Source organism: Triticum aestivum, chromosome 4A, assembly GCF_018294505.1.
Source record: "Triticum aestivum cultivar Chinese Spring chromosome 4A, IWGSC CS RefSeq v2.1, whole genome shotgun sequence".
In the NCBI taxonomy this organism is placed as follows: Eukaryota; Viridiplantae; Streptophyta; class Magnoliopsida; order Poales; family Poaceae; genus Triticum; species Triticum aestivum.
Genome location: NC_057803.1, coordinates 325,493,527 through 325,510,816, shown reverse-complemented (window position 1 = coordinate 325,510,816; position 17,290 = coordinate 325,493,527).

Here is a 17,290-nt window from a genome sequence, read left to right as displayed (position 1 = left end):
GCATAGCTTCATTCTCCTCAACAATACCACATCTAATCATGCAGTTTGTAATTCCTGATAATATTCTTCTACAGAATTTTTTCCTTGTCTTAAACGCTGCAATTTTTAAGTAATTCATGTTGATAATATGGTGGAACCCAACGAGTACGCATAGCAGTTTCCAAAGCAGCCCAAGTAGCTGGAATCAGATATAATCTACAATGCTCAGACCACCAAACACATGCAAAACTAGTGAATGCACAAACAGCAGCAGGAACACGTCTCTCCTCGGGATATTGTAAACATGTAAATCGTTGTTCAGTTTCTAACTCCCAAGTAAGATATATATCAGGAAATATCTACCCTCAAATGGTGGAATATTCAATTTTAGTTTAGAAAGATGGTCATGATCTCGTACCTGAGGGTGAGCCCTACCATTGCCATTATTTGCATGTGGACAACCTGGTGGTTGCTGTGCTGGTGGTGGAACGTGGTTCTGATTTTGATCAACCTCATCCTCGCAATCTCCCGCAAAATCATCCTCCTCCACATCAGCAGCAGGAGCCACAGACGTATCAACAGCAGCACCAACAATTTGGCTAGGTGCAAGAGGTAGACGGCTCGCTCGGTGGAGGGCTGTTTCGTGATGCGGAGGTACTCGTTGTTGTTGTTGTTGTTGTTGTAGAGGTGCGTTAGGTGCAGCCGGTGGTGGTGGTGGAAGACGCGCGAGCAATTCATTAAACCTGTTATCGAGCTTTGTTTCGAATGCCTTCTCCATGCCATCTATCTTATCCATGGCCTCTTCAAATCTATTTAGCACATCTTGCACCTGTCCACTCATCATTTGCTGAAATTTATCATGAACTCCTTATTCGTCATGTTCTCCCAGTCAGTCTCGTCGGCTTGTGATCCTGCCATTGTTAGCAATAATAGAAACACACAAGAATATGATCCTACAGACTACTAACAAGAGGTGGTGGTGGTGTCACAAATCTGTCAAGCAAATCTCAAATTCTTACCAGTTCTTACCCAGCAGCAGGCGGTGATCGGCAACCGTCGTAGTCAAAACTCTCAAAGCTTGGATAGAGCGATTACCAGGGAGAGTCAAAGACACGACGAAGATGTATGTGGAGCTGGTAAGGCTTATAATATGGTAGCAAAAAGGGTCAGCAATAATCAATTCAGAGATGCAAAGTTGAATAAACGCTCAACGACGGTACTATGCTGGTCCTAGGCTAGACCGTGCTAGAGACACGAGCCTAGAACACTAACAAAATCACGGCGCTGCACGTAAACAATGGAGGAGCACACTCTGAACTTTTTTCCATTTTTTCACTTTTTTTGCACTTCTTTCCTCTTTTTTTTGCTCTGCAACAATTTTTTTCGAAGAAGTCTACAATTGGTCTAAAAATTGCCTAGCCAGAATTTTCCAGACTCTGCGGGTAGCACGGAATCTCGGGAGTCCTACTCTGTCACGACTCGGAGTATGGCATGATCTGGAACTCGAAAACAAAGCAACAAATACTGGACTCGGACTAGGACTGGTGGCGGAGATGAATCTGGTGGAACTCGAACTGTGGTGGTATATCTGGACTCGGATTGGTGGTGGTATATGGTGATGGTATATCTGGACTCGGATTGGTGGTGGTATATGGAGATGGTATATCTGGACTCGGATTGGTGGTGGTATATGGAGGTGGTTGTATATGGCAGCGGCGATGTATATGGTGGGGTGGTGGTATATGGTAATGATGATGACGATGGTGCGGTGGCGGCGTGACAACCTGTGAACATAACTCGAAACTCTAAGGGACTAGACGCTAAGACCAGCAACTCGACACGACGATGCAACCGCAAATTCAACAAAGCAAAACTCTAAAAACACTATGCAAAGGCTCAGATTGGTTCGGATATGATGACCTAACCCTAAAAATTTTTGTTTGGCTTTTTCATGGAATATAGGTATGAAGAACATACTCGACCTAAACTACGAAAAACTGTAAAATCTCACCGAGCAACCTAGAAATCTGATACCACTTGATAGAGGCAAAGGTGTCCCGTCTTTCGATGAGATGGTGGCTATCGTTTTAGAGGAAGTCAACTTCGACGATCCGACTACGAACGTGCGAGGACGTCGCGCCTTAGCAATCGCTAAACCAACTCCGAGGGGTTATTGACCACGCTGGAGCACGATCAACCTGACCACGAGGGCCTGTTTCCTGCGAGCAAACGAAGAACAGGCAAGAAGCTGAGATTGCAATCTGGATATTGCGAATATAAGATGACAGCTTTATTGATCAAGGTGGGGTTCTGTGACGTCTTGGTCTGGTCGTTGGACACAAACGAAGTACGCGAAGTTGCAGCTATGGCGAACTTTTAATCTAAACAAAGCCCAAAGTCTAAACGATGCCCTAAGGGCTGTATATATGGAGGAAGAGGGGGGGATTTCGTGGCCCTTGGAGGAGGGGTCCGAGACCAACCCTAACTCTTGTTTCCCCACACATACGGACTCTAAAAACAGCCTATACTTAAGTGTTTCGAAAATACATGGGCCTGGCCAATAATAAGGTGACGGAGCACCTAAAATAGCCTCTGGACGAAATTTATGAAGAGGCATCTTGTATATTTTGTCCAAGGCTTCATGCACTCCTTATGGTGGCTTCAAAGTCCTGAAATCATCACTTGTAACTTCGTTCTGGATCCCCTTGCGCATGCCATCATCTCCACGCTTGAACTTGTTCCAAGGTTCATCTTTCTTGTCCAAGCTAGGCCCTTCATTTGTAAGCAAGATAAATGTATCCAATTTAGGCAGCATCATATTCTCATGAACATTAGAATCGTTACCAAGAAACGAAAGTACCTGATAATTCAATTGGCGTGCGCGAGCTCTAGTAATTGGTCCAGTATGTATAGCAGCAGGGGCTGTGGGTGTAACAATGGTATTGATGTTCTCATCACCCGAAGAGTCAGATCCGACCTCGAGAAGCGTGCCACCGAAACCCTAGGTTGACCCCGTTTTCTCTAAGTCCTCAAATCCTGTTTTTTATGCCATCTTCATCACGCTACATCTCCGTGCTCGGTGCTCCAAATCATGCATATGATATGTCGAAATGTTCATACCGTTAAGCTCTTCATGTTACTAGCATTTTCATGCATGTTACTGTCCACTATGATGCCATTTTCATTGTTGCAAGAGTGCTATAAAATGTTAGCTGCTGGTTCTTAACAGAACATGGTCATTTGTCATTTTTGTTGCATTTGGTGTGTGCATCCTATGAGCATGAGGACTACATGTGTTTTGAACTACAACATGCCATCTTTACAGGGGTGCAAGTCTTGCATTTTTGTGATCTATGTGGTGACTAGCAAAAGCATGCAAAATAGGCTCCGTGATGTTGCTGTTTTCAGGCACTTAGGATTTTGCTAAGTCCTTTCCCTGATGTTATTTTGATGCCATGTAAACTTGTTGCTACCATGAGATCCATTCTTATTTTGAGGTAGTTCAGTAAGGATGTTTTGGATATGTGGTTATGCTCTATCCATTCATGCCTCTGGTTGAAATTATGGAGTGCTATAGCATGTCATTTTCTTGCTCTACTTTTGCTAAATAATGTTCCTGGCAGATTGCTAACATGTTAATCCATATTGCCATGTGCTTTTCTAGTGATCCATGTATCCTATGAACTTGTTATTGACATGTTTAGCTTCATGAACATGTGTTCTTACTGTTGGTATGCTGGTGTTGTCATGTAATGCTTTGTGGTGAGTGGCATGAGCTTGCAAAGTTGCTATCATGAGTCTGTTTCTGCCATGTCCTGAATTTCATTGTCTGAAACTGTTAATATAACTTGCTATGTTAACATGGGTGCCATCATATCTTCTGTTCCTGTTTGGCTCAAGTTCAGTAAGGGATTTTTGTTCTATGCATTTACTAGGATCATTCCATGCGTTTGTTTGCTATGATATGTTCCTGTATCATGTTGTTTGCTTGCTCTAAACATTGCTTCCTTATGTTGTTTTGACATGTTAGGATTTTCACTAAGTCTGTGAAGCTGGTATCTTTTGCACTTTTGCCATGCTTGTTTGAACCTGTTCTTGCGTGATTTAGCCGTATCACAGTGTTCATGTTTTGTTAAGCATCTCTTGTACATCACTGCCATATGCTTCGTTGCTATGTTGGAGTGCAGTAGCTTAGTTTCTTGTTAAATTCTAAGTGGCATCATGTTGTTAATTGCAGGTTCGCATCATTCTTATATTGCTTGTCATTTGCAAACCGTGCATCCGTTTCCGGTGGTCCTTATATCGATTTCGACCGAAATCACCGCATCTTTCCAGCGACATACTTGGTTTTCCAAGTTGATGCCTTGATCATTCTTTCCCTTCCGGAGCACGCATATGCATTGCATATCATATCTTGCATATCATGCCATGTATTGCATCATGTTACATGTGCATTGCACCGTGATTGATTGTTGTTCCATTGCTTGTGTTCTTGCTTTGGGTAGAGCCGGGAGATGAGTACGTGAACAAGGAACCTGTTGGGTACGCTAGCGAGGATCAAGCTTTCGAGAACTCTAAGAACATTGAAGACAAGATGACCATACCCTCGATATCTCTTCTATCTTTGCTTGCTAGTTGTTTGTTCTATAGCTATGTTGCGCTACCTACCACTTGTTATATCATGCCTCCCATATTGCCATGTCAAGCCTCTAACCCACCTTCCTAGCAAATTGATGTTTGGCTATGTTACCGCTTTTGCTCAGCCCCTCTTATAGCGTTGCTAGTTGCAGGTGAAGTTGAAGTTTGTTCCATGTTGGAACATGTATATGTTGGGATATCACAATATCTCTTATTTTAATTAATGCATCTATATACTTGGTAAAGGGTGGAAGGCTCGGCCTTATGCCTGGTGTTTTGTTCCACTCTTGCCGCCTTAGTTTCCATCATACAGGTGTTATGTTCCTTGATTTTGCGTTCCTTACGCGGTTGGGGTTATGGGACCACCTTGATAGTTCGCTTTGAATAAAACTCCTCCAGCAAGGCCCAACCTTGGTTTTACCATTTGCCTACCTACCACCTATACCTTTCCCTTGGGTTCTGCAGACTCAAGGGTCATCTTTATTTTAACCCCCCCCCACCCCCGGGCCAGTGCTCCTCTGAGTGTTGGTCTGAACAGGGCAACCTGCGGGGCCACCTCGGGGAAACTTGAGGGCTGGTTTTACTCATAGCTTTTCCCATCCAGTGTGCCCTGAGAACAAGATACTTGCAATTCCTATCGGGATTTGTCGGCACATCAGGCGGCTTTGTTGGTCTTGTTTTACCATTGTCGAAATGTCTTGTAACCGGGATTCGGAGACTGATCGGGTCTTTCCGGGAGAAGGAATATCCTTCGTTGAATATGAGAGCTTGTGATGGGCTAAGTTGGGACACCCCTGCAGGGTATAATCTTTCGAGAGACGTGCTTGCGGTTATGTGGAAATTGGGAATTGGTTAATATCCGGTTGTAGAGAACTTGTCACTTGACTTAATTAAAATGAATCAACCGCGTGTGTAGCCGTGATGGTCTCTTTTCGGCGGAGTCCGGGAAGTGAACACGGCCTTGTGTTATCCTTGAACGTAAGTAGTTTCAGGATCACTTCTTGATCACTTATAGCTTCCCGATCGTTGCATAGCTTCTCATCTTACTCTTGTTTACGTATGTAAGCCACCATATTTGCTTAGCACTTGCTGCAGCTCCACCTCACTACCTCATCATACCCATAAGCTTAAATTGTCTTGATCTCGCGGGTGTGAGATTGCTGAGTCCTCGTGACTCACAGATACTTCCAAACAGTTGTAGGTGCCGATGATACGAGTGCAGGTGATGCTACCGAACTCAAGTGGGAGTTCGACTAGGACCTCAGTCATTACTATGTTTCGTTTCCCGATGATCAGTAGTGGAGCCCAGTTGGGGCAATCGGGGATCTAGCATTTGGGGTTTATCTTCCTTTTATTTGGATTTGACCGTAGTTGGTCTATGAGTGTATTTGGATGATGTATGAATTATTTATGTACTGTGTGAAGTGGCGAGTGTAATCCAACTATTTATCCCTTTCTTATTCAGTACATGGGATTGTGTGAAGATTACCCCTCTTCCGACAAAACCACCATGCGGTCATGCCTCTAAGTCGTTCCTCGACATGTGGGAGATATAGCCGCATCGTGGGCATTACAAGTTGGTAATCAGAGCCATCCCCGACTTAGGATCCCCGTGCTTGATCGAATCGCTGGCGTTGTTGAGTCTAGAACAAAATGTTTTGAGTCTTAGGATTATATATATCAGAGAGTAGGATTATTTTTACTCCTCAGTCCCTTCGTCGCTCTGGTGAGTCCTCCTGACGTAGAAGTTTTGACTTTCCTCTCCTCAAATTTCACTAAAAAAATTAGGATCACGCGGGTATCTTGGAATCGTTCTGATATTCTTGTGACGAGAACATTGTTCTTGGTGCCTCCTGACATTTAGGGGTTGTGGCAGTGTCCCGGGGAGTTGAGCTCTAAGGTGTTGTCGTCACAATTTTATCGTTGCAGTTCTGGAATACCTGAGTTCGTCGACATCGAAAGTCTCTTTTATGCAGTTGTTGGTGAGATAACCTCGACGCCACCTAGTAATGGGGCGGGAGTTCGGGAGTATTGCCATAAATCGTATAATAGATGCTTCTCGAAGGTTGAGGTACATGATTTCCGAAGGTTTCTTGGTTATGTGTTGAAGGATGGATACAACTGGATGTGGGATTGTTAGTTTGGTTGAGATATTATGCTTCCCCAGTATCCCCAATGCCTGATTGCATAACCAGAAAGTTTCAGGAGTTTTATAGGTGGGAATTCAAGTAGCTCTAGTATTCCAGCAGATATTTGGTTTGTGATTGGGTAATCCTTACCACTTATTTGTTCATATTCGTACCTTGTTGCTTTATTCATCTACCTTTATCTAAGTGGCTTCTCACTTTAATGGACGTGTGATGATTTACTTTGGAATTCATTCGTTCATCCTTGTTCGAATGTTTATTGTGAAGACTATATGTTGTAATTTCTATCCATTGATTAAGCTTGAATATCTGTCTATCAAGATTCTAACGGATGTCACCCCCTTCAGGATGGCTCCGCCAACGCGTCTGAATCCGAAACACAATGATGGGAGTCAGGTGAACCCTCCGCCACCGTCTCCACCTCCGGAGGCATGGCAAGCTATCATGGTAGCCATCAACGCCAACAGCCAGATGCTTTTGCAACTCTTGCAAGAGCGCAACCAAGGTCAAGGCAACCAAGGAAATCAAGGCCAAGGGAATTTCAACAATCAGCCTTAGTTTGCTACCCTCAACCAATTCCTCGCAAACCAGCCGAAGTCTTTCAGCAACTGTGTCGAGGCCACAATCGCCGATGATTGGCTCGTGGACATCTGCAAGCATTTTCAATGTAGCAATGTCAGGCCTAAGGACTTTGTCAAGTTTGCTTCATTTCAACTCAAGGACCAAGCTGCTGATTGGTATCAACAATACAAAGATTCCAGAGGAGGTCGTGTGATTACCTGGGATGATTTCCACCAAGGCTTGAAAGCTCATCATATTCCAACAAGTGTTGCTGAGAGCAAGCGTGAGGACTTCCGCAATCTCAAGCAAGGCAGCATGTTTGTGTACCAATACAATATCCAGTTTCAGAAACTTGCTCGCTTCACTAAACAAGACGCTCCTGACGAAAAGAGTATGATCTATCAATTCAGAGATGGCCTCAAAGAAGATCTGTAGTTAGCTCTCGTGCTTCTTGAGCCGACCGAATTCGATCAATTCTATAACATGGCACTCAAGCAAGAAGCTACTCAGCTCAAGTGTGAGCCTTCTAAGAAGAGAGTCAGGGATGCATTTTAGTCTTCTTCTTCCTCACAAGTGGCAGCTAAGCAACAGAAGTTCTAGCTTCCGCCTCCTCCTCCGTTTCGTCAGCCCTACTAGTAGAAGAGCAAAGGTGGCCATGGATCTTCCCACCCACCCAACCCAGGTTATCAGAACAAATCTCGGTCTCAAACTCCAAGGTTAAGTGCTCCTTATCATCGTCCGCTTCAGAGGTGACTTGCAAGAAGTGTCAGCAGAAAGGGCATAATGCAAACAAGTGCTTCAACCAAAGGCACCTTTCGCCTCCTCCTCCTATGAGATCTTCCAACAATGGAGTGGTCAAGCATAATCCCAAGCATGCGAAGGTGAACATGATGAACGCAGCTCAGACAGAGGATTCTTCAGTAGTGATCATGGGTAATCTTCAAGTTAATGATATTCCTGCAAAAGTTTCATTTGATACTGGTGCATCGCATTCTTTCATGTAATATCTTTTTGCATCGAAGCACAAATTTGACACAGAGGCTTTACCTAAAGCATTGAAAGTTGTTTCTCCAGCTAAGCGTTTGAGCTCTGCATGTTGGTTTCGAATTTTGGTATTAAGATGGCAACTATAAATTTCTGTCTTCTCCAATTGTTCTTGGTGACTCGGATATTGATCTAATTCTCCGCATGGACTGGATTTCTAAGCACAAGGCTCGGCTTGATTGTGCTGCCAGGGGAATTCAATTGACACACTCTTCTGATGATGTGATCATCTATGCCGCTCGGGACGAAACCATTCGACTGTTTTCTCTCAATGAGAAGGGTGAGTTGAATGCCATCTCTCAGATTCTAGTAATTTGTGAATACCAAGACGTCTTTCCAGAAGAGCTTTCGGGATGCCTCCTGACCGGCCAGTTGAATTCGTTATCGATATTGAGCCTGGCACGGAACCCGGTTGCAAGCGTCCTTACAAGCTTGGACCAGAGGAGTTGAAGGAATTGAAGAAATAGCTCGATGAACAAGAGCGTCTGGGTCTGATCAGACCGAGTTCATCTCCATGGGGTTGTGGTGTTCTTTTTGTCCAGAAGAAGGATGGAATGGACCGATTCTGCGTCGACTACCGTACATTGAACAAGAAGACAATTAAGAACAAGTATCCACTTCCCAACATCAATGAGCTATTCGAGCAACTTAAAGGTGCTAAAGTTTTCTCCAAGCTTGACCTCTGTATGGGTTATCATCAGATTCGCCTTCGTGAAGAAGATATCCCCAGGATAGCATTCAGAACAAGCTATGGTTCTTATGAATGTACCACCATGTCTTTCGGCCTTGTCAATGCTCCTTCAACATTCTCTCGCATGATGAACTTCATCTTCAACCTTACACAAATGATTTCATTATGGTGTATCTCGATGATATCTTGGTCTTCTCCAAGAATAAGGAGGATCATGCCAAGCACTTGAGATTGGTGCTCGACAAGCTCAGAGAGCATCAATTCTATGCGAAGTTTTCCAACTTTGAGTTTTGGATTGATGAAGTTCTTTACCTTGGTCATATCATCTCCACCAAGGGCATCACTGTTAATCCCGAGAAGGTGTCTGCAATTGTGAACTAGGAACCTCCTTAGAATGTAAAGCAGCTCCATAGTTTTCTTGGACTTGCAAGCTATTGTCGAAGATTCATTGAGAATTTCTCTAAAATTGCAAAGCCTCTTTACAACCTCCTCCAGAAGCATGTCAAGTATGTCTGGACACCTGAGTGTGAAGTTGCTCTCAACACCCTCAAAGAGAAACTCATCACAGCTCCTATCTTGACTCCTCCCGATGAATCCAAGCCATTTGAAGTTTTCTGTGATGCCTCCTTGCAAGGTCTAGGCACTGTGTTAATGCAAGAGAAGAAAGTTGTGGCTTATACCTCTCATCAGTTGAAGCCCAACGAAAGGAACTACCCCACTCATGATCTTGAGTTGGCGGCAGTTGTCCAAGCATTAATAACATGGAGACATCTCTTGTTGGGAACGCAAGTGGACATTTTCATAGATCACAAGAGCCTCAAGTACATCTTCACTCAACCCAACCTCAACCTCAGGCAAAATCGATGGGTCAAAATGATTCAAGAGTACAATCCAAGTATTGAATATACTCCAGGAAAGGCCAATGTCATTGCAGATGCTTTGAGCAGGAAGGATTACTGCAACAACTTAATTCTCAAGCCCTTCCAACCGGATCTTTGTGAAGCCTTCCGCAAAACCAATCTCCAAGTTGTTCCTTAAGGTTTTCTTGCCAAACTTCAAGTGTGTCCTACTTTGAAAGATCAAATTCGTGATGCACAACTCCTTGATACCATGGTGAAGAGAGTGAAACATGGTATTGCCAAGAGCCAACCCAAATACAAGTGTTATCGCATTGATGACAAAGACACTTTATTCTTCGAGGACCAGATTGTGGTTCCTAAAGGTGATCTAAGGAAGGTCATAATGAGCGAGGCGCACAATTCTCTTCTATCCATTCATCCTGGAAGTACAAAGATGTACCATGACCTCAAGGAGTCGTATTGGTGGACTCGAATGAAGCGAGAGATTGCTCAATTCGTGAACAGATGTGATGTCTGCCGAAGGGTGAAATCAGAACACCAACGACCAGCTGGCCTCCTCCAACCTCTTGCTATTACAGAATGGAAGTTTGACCATATCGAGATGGACTTCGTTACTGGATTTCCTAAGTCCAAGCGTGGGAATGATGTTATTTTCGTTGTCATTGACAAGCTTACAAAAGTGGCTCATTTCCTTCCAATCAAAGAATCTATCACAGCAGCTCAGTTGGCAGAGCTATACACCTCCAGGATTGTATCCTTGCACGGCATTCCACAATTGATATCTTCTGATCATGGAAGCACATCTTCACTTTTAAGTTCAGGGACTCCTTCTAGAAGGCAATGGGCACCAACATTTGCTTCAGCACAACTTTCCATCCTCAAACAAGTGGCCAAGTTGAGCGAGTGAATCAAATTCTCGAAGATATGCTCAGGGCTTGTGTCATCTCTTTCGGTATGAAGTGGGAGGATTTTCTTCCATATGCTGAGTTCTCCTACAACAACATCTTCCAAGCGAGTACGGGCAAGGCCCCATTCGAAATTCTCTATGGCAGAAAGTGTCATACTCCTCACAAGACTGGTGAACGTCAACTTCTTGGCAACGACTTGATCAAAGAAGCTAAAGAAATGTGTAAAGTCATCCGTGAAAATCTCAAAGCTGCGCAATCGCGCGAGAAGAGTTACTATGATAGCAAGCACTGTGACTTGGATTTCGAGATCGGAGACCATGTCTACCTCCGTGGCTCTCCAATGAAAGGTACTCGACGCTTCGGTATCAAAGGGAAACTAGCCCCGAGATATGTGGGTCCTTTCAAGATCATTGGTAAAAGAGGCGACCTCGCCTATCAACTTGAGCTTCCGTCCAACTTCGCAAATGTGCACTATGTGTTTCACGTGTCACAGCTTCGCAAGTGCTTCAAGACCCCCGAGCGCACTATCAACTTCGAAGAGATTGACCTTCAAGAAGATTTGTCTTATCATGAGCATCCAGTTGCTATGCTTGAAGAAACCAAGCGCAAGACTCGCAACAAGTCAATCAAATTCCTGAAAGTGAAGTGATCACATCATTCCGACCGAGAAGCCACCTGGGAGCGTGAGGATCACCTCCGTTCTAAATATATGGAGTTCTTTCAGTCCTAGATCTCGGGATGAGATCCTCTTGTAGTAGTGGAGTGTTGTAACACCCCGGATGTAACTTTCCATATTTATAACTCTGACTCTTGCCATTTTTGGCGATGTGATATGATATTCCCATCGTGGTTGGGTTTTTTCTTTCGTTTTGCATTTTTCTCATGGCATTCATTTCATATCATGTCATCATGTGCATCTCATTTGCATACGTGTTCGTCTCATGCATCCGAGCCTTTTCCCCGTTCTCCGTTTTGCAATCCGACACTCCCACATGCACCCGACGCACCCCTCTTGTGTGACGCCCCTAGACCGATGTGCGAGGTGTCTTCCAGTCAGTCACTGCGTTGCCATGTCATTTGCTTGCGTGTTGCATTCATCATTGCATCATGTGCATTGCATCATGTCATCATGCCATCATGTCATTTCTTTTCTTAACTCAACTAAATAAATGGCATGGACCTTTGATCCATTTAAACCAAGGGAATTCACCTGGTGACTTCTCTTTATAACATACCCTCCCGATAGTAGGGAGCTATATTAAATATTCCATTTGTTGAAATTCACCGGAACACACTTGCAAATATAACCCCATGCCTTCTCTGCTTCGAGTTGATCTCCAAACCTTGCCCAATATTTCTTTTCCCTTTTACCGGGGCTCCTCCAAAAATCTGAACATTTTTGGACCTTCCTTTTACCAAGTCCCAGTTCAAACCCATTTGAATTAAATTCAAATGAGTTTGAATTTATATCTTTCAATCTTGTCGTTTCTATTTTTATTGGGTCAAACTCATTTTTGTGAGTCCGGGAAAACTATCCGTGCGTCCAACTTCGTCCCCTATCCTCTCTTTCTTTTCTTCCTTATCTCAGTTTTTCTCTCTTTTGAGTGGGAGAGAGGGTGCCCAATAAGCCATTTAGGCCCAGCTGCACCTCAGGCCAGCCGCAGCCCACTTGGGCATCCCTAGGACCACCCCAGCACTGGCCTCTAAGGCCCAGCCGCCCCACCAGCTCCGTAACCCTAGCTACCCCGATCCCCTCCACTCGATTCCCATCTCTCCCTCTCGTTCCTGTACGCCGCCGCTCAACGCACGCATCGTGCCAGGAAGACTGGCTCGATCCCCCTCCTCTTTCTTCGATCTCCCAGCACCGCCAACCTCCTCTTCCCGATCTCCTTCCTCCTCTCGTTCGACCCCACACGCAGGAGCCCGCGTCGGCCTCTCCTTCCCTTGCGACCTGCACCGCACCTCTGCTGTCGATGCCCTTGCCCGGATCCTCGTTGCCTCCCCGCCATGGCGCCCGCGCCGGCGACCTCGCAGGTCGCTGCCTCACACCATGTTCATCTTCGCTGAGTCCATCTTCCCAGAGTCCCAGCGCCCAATCCCCTCCAAGCCGCCGTCGTGACGACCTCCACCAGCGGCCTCTCCTTCGCCCCGCTGCATCCTCCGCACGCCGCGCCCGATTCCCTCGTCTTTCTCCTCCGGCCGCCACAATTTTCCTCGTTGCCTCCTCCCTCCAGTGCCGCCTTGCTGATCCCTCCCGTGCACAAGCCCCTCCTCTGCCATGGCCTTCCTCCTCCTGTGTCTGCAGCGATGTTGTGCCGCTGCAGCTACTCTTCCTCACGCGTCGCCTCCCTCGCTGAGCCCCATGGCGTGGCCCTTCTGCGGCAACTAGCGCCCCTCCATGGATGACCTCCACCACAGTTGCAACACCCGGAGCAAGACGACCACAGCCCTGCGGCTTTCAGATGTAATTGGTTTGCTTTGGCCTTTGCATATCACTGTTGAACCGAGGAGACTAGCACTCACCAAGTTCCCACGACGACAAGTGTGACCCTTCGGATGCGCCAAGTTCGTCTACACAAAAACGCCAAGTACCACTCATGTCGGCAAGACCCGCAAGTCGGACCCCGAATGATCAACGTCTCATGGACCGTGTACAACTACCGTCGCCTCGAAGACGTTGGAGTCATCAAGTACCTCTTAGAACGAACGTGAACGATTACCGTCGCAAGAACGGGACCGGATAGTCCGAAGACCCCGAGTACCACGACTACCCTCGAGGACATTGGTTCCATCAAGTTTGACTACAACATGTGTACGACTACCACCGCCAAGATCACGAGTACCTCTACCGTCGTCATGTACCCCTACTTCCACTACCGAACGTTCCCGAGAATGTCTACTTCCCCTACATCGCTTTGAACTTGAACCCCACCGATAACGCACGCTTCGAAGGTATAACCCTGAGACGACCGTCCGAGAACGTTTGCATGTGTTGTATGAGATGCACCCGTCGTCTGCATCGTGTCCGAGTTGTCACTTGCTCGGTCCTCCTCTTTTGCCGTCGTCGACCCATGGGAACCCGGAATCCGGGATCACCCCACCATCTTTTGCACGCATCCGCACACTTCTCCTTTGCATCGGTATCTCAATCGAGTTACCGGAACCGGAACGTTGCAGTGGAACCGTTTCCGTTATCATTGCCGTGGCACCCCTTTCTTTCTACTACGGTGACAAATGCTTCCTAATGCTCTTGTCAACTTTTAATAAAAATTGCATAAACTTGAACATGTCATCCGCATCATGTTAACAACTTTAAGATGGTTTAAATTTGTTGTTGCATTAAAATTGCTAATGCATATGGGGACTTACCGGATTTGTTATTTGTTATATCCGGCCCCATTTAAATTGTTTAGATGATATAGTTTTGTTATGCCTCACATCTTGCCATGTTTAACAACATTTAATATTGTTGGGTACCTAAACGAGAGAGAACTAAATAAGTCCCGTGGTGTTTCGTCAATATGCAACTTGTTGCATATTGAGCTCCACTTAACTTGTAGTTTTGCTTGTGCACTTTTCCATGCCATGCTTCATTAAACCGGACATGCATCATACTTGTTTGTGCATCATGCCATGCTTATGTGATGGTTGTTTACTATGTTCTGTGCTTCTTTCCGGTGTTGCTTCTTCGGGTTGGTTCCGATAACGTCGCGTTTGTGAGGAACCGTTCGACAACGTCCGTTTGTCTTCTTCATGGACTTGTTCTTCTTCCTTGCGGGATCTCAGGCAAGATGACCATACCCTCGAAATCACTTCTATCTTTGCTTGCTAGTTGCTCGCTCTTTTGCTGTGCCTATGCTGCGATACCTACCACTTGCTTATCATGCCTCCCATATTGTTGAACAAAGCCTCTAACCAACCTTGTCCTAGCAAACCGTTGTTTGGCTATGTTACCGCTTTGCTCAGCCCCTCTTATAGCATTATTAGTTGTAGGTGAAGATTGAAGCTTGTTCCATGTTTGGAACATGGATATTCTTGTTAGGATATCACAATATCTCTTATTTAATTAATGCATCTATATACTTGGTAAAGGGTGGAAGACTCGGCCTTATGCCTGGTGTTTTGTTCCACTCTTGCCGCCCTAGTTTCCGTCATATCGGTGTTATGTTCCCGGATTTTGCGTTCCTTACGCGGTTGGGTAATAATGGGAACCCCTTGACAGTTCGCCTTGAATAAAACTCTTCCAGCAATGCCCAACCTTGGTTTTACCATTTGCCACCTAGCCTTTTTCCCTTGGGTTTCGCGGACTCAAGGGTCATCTTTATTTTAACCCCCTCGGGCCAGTGCTCCTCTGAGTGTTGGTCCGACCGAGTAGACTGCGGGGCCACCTCGGGGCAACTTGAGGGTTGGTTTTACTCGTAGGATGTCTCATCTGGTGTGCCCTGAGAACGAGATATGTGCAGCTCCTATGGGGATTTGTCGGCACATCTGGGTGGCTTTGCTGGTCTTGTTTTACCATTGTCGAAATGTCTTGTAACCGGGATTCCGAGTCCGATCGGGTCTTCCCGCTAGAAGGAATATCCTTTGTTGACCGTGAGAGCTTGTCATGGGCTAAGTTGGGACTCCCCTTCAGGGATTTGAACTTTCGAAAGCCGTGCCCACGGTTATGGGCAGATGGGAATTTGCTAACGTCCGGTTGTAGAAAACCTGAAGTTGACCTTAATTAAAATACATCAACCGCGTGTGTAACCATGATGGTCTCTTTCCGGCGGAGTCGGGAAGTGAACACGGTGTTGGAGTTATGCTTGACGTAGGTTGTTCTAGGATCACTTCTTGATCATAGACATCTCGACCATCCTTTGCCTTCTCTTCTCGCTCTCATTTGCGTTTGTTAGCCACCATATATGCTAGTCGCTTGCTGCAGCTCCACCTCATATCTTTACCTTACCTATAAGCTTAAATAGTCTTGATCGCGAGGGTGCGAGATTGCTGAGTCCCCGTCACTCACAGATACTTCCAAAACCAGTTTGCAGGTGCCGATGTTACCGAGCAGGTGACGCAACCAAGCTCAAGGAGGAGCTCGATGAAGATCTTGCCCTTGTGTTGTTTCGTTCTAGTTGATCAGTAGTGGAGCCCAGTCGGGACGATGGGGGATCTGTGTAGCATTTGGGGTAGTCTTCTTTTATTTTGGTTCCGTAGTCGGACCTTGATTGTACCTGGATGATGTAATGCTTTATTCATGTATTTGTGTGAAGTGGCGATTGTAAGCCAACTATGTATCTCTTTCCCTTATGTATTACATGGGTTGTGTGAAGATTACCTCACTTGCGACATTGCTTTCGATGCAGTTATGCCTCTAAGTCGTGCTTCGACACGTGGGAGATATAGCCGCATCGAGGACGTTACAAGTTGGTATCAGAGCCTTCCCCGACCTTAGGAGCCCCCATTGCTTGATCGTTTTTAGCAGCCGTTGTTGAGTCTAGAAAAATGTTTTGAGTCATTTAGGAATTATATATCGGAGAGTTTAGGAATTCTTTTACTCCCCAGTCTCCTCATCGCTCTGGTAAGGCATCCTGACGTAGAGTTTTGACTCTTCTCTTCTCAAATTTGACCAAATTTTTTTAGGATCACTCGGGTATCTTGGAATCGTTCTGATGGTTTTGTGACGAGAACATTGTCTTGGTGCCTCCTATCAGGGGTTTTGTGGCAGTGTCCCGGGGAGTTGAGCTCCGAGGTGTTGTCGTCACAATTTTATCGTTGCAGTTCTGGAATACCTGAGTTTAGTTTCGCCGACATCGAAAATCTCTTTTATGCAGTTGTTGGTGAGATAACCTCGACGCCACCCAGTACTAGGGCGGGAGTTTGGGAGTATTGCCATAACTTGTATAACGGATGCTTTTCGAAGGTTGAGGTAGATGATTTCCGAAGGTTTCTTGGTTATGTGTTGAAGGATGGATACAGCTGGATGTAGGATTTGCTAGATTTGGGTGAGATATTATGCTTCCCCTGTATCCCCAACACCTGATTGCATAACTGAGAAAATTTCGGGAGTTTATAAGTGGGAATTCAAGTAGCTCTTAGGATATCTTTCCGACAGATGTATGATATGAAATTGGGGTTCGACGTCTAGTGGTCCGCCTATTCACGGTTGGTTTTACAGTGGTCTCGTTGTGTCTTAAAGAGTCCTTGGCTATGCCGACTCGGGGACGCTTCGTATGTCATATGCACTGCCTTGTACATGATGGTGCTGTACGATCGAGCCCGTGTAGGCCCCACCACGAAAACTTCGGATGAAATCTCTATCATATGTTTGTTCCGGCTTATTCTGCAAGCCAATCCTTTGTTTTGTTTTGAGTTGTGGTATTCGAGTTGCTTCGAAGTCAAATGTTGATTCCATACCTTCCCCAAATGGTGTTCTCATACTCCGACGTGAATACCAATCCTTCTTGATCATCGAGATTG